This window comes from Sinocyclocheilus anshuiensis, unplaced genomic scaffold (genome assembly GCF_001515605.1).
Source record: "Sinocyclocheilus anshuiensis isolate Anshui unplaced genomic scaffold, SAMN03320099.WGS_v1.1 scaffold1310, whole genome shotgun sequence".
NCBI lineage: Eukaryota > Metazoa > Chordata > Actinopteri > Cypriniformes > Cyprinidae > Sinocyclocheilus > Sinocyclocheilus anshuiensis.
In genome coordinates this window covers 118,363-121,955 of record NW_015557121.1, presented here as the reverse complement: position 1 = coordinate 121,955, position 3,593 = coordinate 118,363, and the positions used below count along the sequence as shown (strand labels likewise).

General features: G+C 38.3%; 1 pseudogene; it reads left to right on the top strand.

The window, feature by feature from the left end:
* The window catches only part of LOC107677824 (fibulin-7-like), a 13,020-nt pseudogene extending 9,427 nt beyond the window's left edge, over positions 1-3,593 (top strand).

Sequence of the window (3,593 nt, the reverse complement as noted above, 5' to 3'; positions counted from 1 at the left end):
ACCAGTGATGCTGCAATGTCAATCTAATTATAGTTTTTCATTTTAATAAATGTAATAGGCATGGTTATTATCTGATAAGCATTTCAGATTTCCATGCTATTATTTTTGGTTTTATACCTGACTAAATCATGAAAATCAGCTAAGTCACTCTAGTAATTCATCAGTGGTGTTACTGGATCTCATTACCTTTGACAAAAGAGAATGTCAGCCAATGGTCAATTACATTTATTTTTAAAATGCTAAATTATTCAGTGTGATCATGTATGAAATTAGACCGAACAGAAATGAATGAATATAGCATGGTAGGTTTGATGTATGATTAATGGGTTTAATTTTTTAACAGATTGCAGATGCAAATGCCACTGTAGTTGTAGAACGACCCAAATGTGATTGAGCATTGTGTGTGTGTGTTTCAGACACTGACGAATGCGAGCTCTTCCGTCTAACTCGTCCTGGCCATCTTTGTTTGCACACCTGTGTGAATACGGCTGGAAGTTTTCACTGCGAGTGTCCCGCCCGTTACAGCCTGGGCCGTGATAGCAGGAGCTGCCATGGTCCGTTCATTATCAAACCTTCATTATGACCTGCTGGTTTGTCAAAGTTCTGTAGAATCATCTCAAACAAACAACAGAAGATCGGTTTTAAATCTAGTGAGCTGCCTTCCTGTCTGCTTCCATAGGCACCTGCCTTCTAGGGCAACATCCTAATTACAACCTTCCTCTTTACTGATTGGATAATGTGGTAAAATTTCTAAAATAATTGCAAAATAATCTAAAAAACAAAAAAAGAATAAAAATACTCAAGTTGTAAAATACTCAAACAAATACTGGGTTAAAAAGTCAGTTTTTAATGATACAGTGTTGAACTATTATTGATAGTTTTTTATTAAAATAAATATATTTATATATTTTTCTTTATATAAATGTATAAAGTTTGCCATCTTGGATATACTTTTTTTTTTTTCACTGAGCTCCTTGTAAGACATTCTGGGAACACAATGATGCCATAGATTTTGCCCAAAAGTGGGTGCCTATGATGCTTTAAAATAAAGCCGAAGTTGATTGTAGAACTATTGTCGCTAATGGAGCTACCATCAACTTAGGCTTACAATTATTGCTGTCAAACGATTAATCGCGATTAATCGCATCCAAAATAAAAGTTTTTGTTTTTGTTATTATGAATATATAAATACACACACATACAGTATATATTTTGAAAATATTTACATGTTTATACGTAAGGGATAATCAACGATAATTCGCGGAGGCCGCTTCGCGTCGTGCATTTAAAATCCTTTAATGCACGGCTAGCCGTTGATTGTCCCTTACATATTTAATATATAAACATATCATATTTTTCTTAAATATAATCATGCATGTGTTTGTATTTATATATACATAATAAATATACACAGTATACACACATATATTATGTAAACAAAAACTTTTATTTTTTCGCGATTAATCATTTGACAGCACTACTTACGATGCTTTTGGGAAATGCAGCCCTGATCATTCCAATACACATATATTTTCATAACGACATGGCCATCTGGAATGAAGCAAGCAATCAATAGCTGCATCCCAAATGACGCACTATACACGATGTACTTATGTACTCAATACTCAACCATGTAGTGCATGAATTATATAAGGTTATTTTGTCATTCATAATCGGAGTCTCCTCCCCCTTCCCCCTTCGCTATGTAATTAAATCTGCAATAGTTGAGTGCATGAAGTGTCCAACGTTCCACACTTTGAATTTTTTGGGGTATTTAAGTGCATCATCCGGGTATTTAAAGTGCACTTTTTCTTTTTGGAATTTTCGGTGTGAATGTACTACTCGCACTATTTATACTAAAAAAAACGTCATAGAATAGTGCATAAGTATATGATTTGGAACACCTAATGTGATTCATATACAGAGTGGTAAGCTAGCTCTGCTTTGTTTAGGGATTTTAGATCATTACAGACAATACAGACTACTGCCACCTGCTGGTCTGGATAATTTCCTCTCACACAGAATGTGCATGCTAGTTGGCCAATAATTGGAATCTTTATGGTGTGTTCAAACTCAACCTTTGGCCCAGACGCATGGACGTGGGTGACGACATAGTCGGATTTCATTAACTACAGTAGTGAGCAGGTGTGCGTGAATACATACGGAGGTCATCGCTGTGTGGATGTGGACTGCCCTCGCATCCGTAACGCCATGTACATCAAAACCTCACCGCTGTAAGTCATGCCATTGCACCACATCTGCTCTTAATCATTTGCATTAATGTGTATCTCAGAAAATTCTAGCTTCAAGTGCAGCAGGTAAGCTCCTAAATCATGGGTAAATCAGAAAACCAATTTTTGGAAGTTTTTTTTTCTATCAGTTGATTTGAAGGCTACCATAAAGACAGAAACAATCTACATGTGAAGATAAACTCTTTTAGCTGTCTGTTGTCATTCTTACACTATAATACTGAACTTTGATTTCAGTGATTTGGACTATGAGATGGACACTTGCTTCTTGCACTCTATGTTGCACTTTACTTTTGCTTTAAAAAAAGGATTTCATAGAAATTTGGATGTCATTTGGTTTAATAAAATATAGTTTTATTAAAATGTTCTTAAGTAAAATTGTTGATTTTTTGTGGGAAATTAATAGTTTAGATTAATCGACAAATAAGTCGATAGATTAATCGAAATAAAAATAGTCGTTAGTGGCAGCCCTAGTTCAGTGTCATCTGCTTCTTTTTTGACTGCAAAACAAGGGGTCGGGCCAACATTGCCACCTTGTGGACAAACTAATTAGCGCAAAAAAGATTCAAGGTACATCTGTCTGTGTGCGTACTATGCCGAAGATTAAATTAACGTCACGCACTAATGATGCAAGTATATGATTGGTTTGAGTATGTTCAATTAGAATACGCACTTAAAATGTGTCGCCCAAATATTCTGTTAACATTTGCGTAGATCATGTTTCTAGTCTACGACAAGGGGCTTTTTCCTCCAGAGTTATAATTGTCACATTTGCTCCAAAACCAAATTTCTGATTTACTGCTCTGCGCAGATGGACTTGCTATATTTCCAAGACATAATTTCAGGTTAACGTTTGGTCTGGCATTCCAGCGTCTCTCTCTGGTTTCTCTTCCATCCAGGCGTTGCGACCATAACCCTTGCATCCAAGGAGACAACGCCCGTTTCCAGGCCCCGGTCTCCATTAACTTCCACTTCATGTCCGTGGTGTCCAATATGTCCACGCCCACCATCCTCTTCCGGTTGTCCGCGGCTCGCATCCTGGGTGACATGCTCCGCTTCGGCCTGCTGGGGAACCGGGGAGTCCAGCACTTCAGCGTCCAGCGCTCGGGCAGACTGACGGGGCAGCTGGTGCTGGTGAACTCTCTTCAGGGTCCCGCCACGCTAGAGGTTGATATAGAAATGAGCGAGATGGAAAGAAGGGTGCTGCTCGGGCGATACGTCACGAAAGTCACTCTCTTTGTGTCGCCGTATAACTTCTGAGAAGCAGGAGACAGACGATGGGCTGATATTGGGAAATCATTTACAGGCGAGACATTAGGGAATGGGCCTGTGGAGGCGAGATAG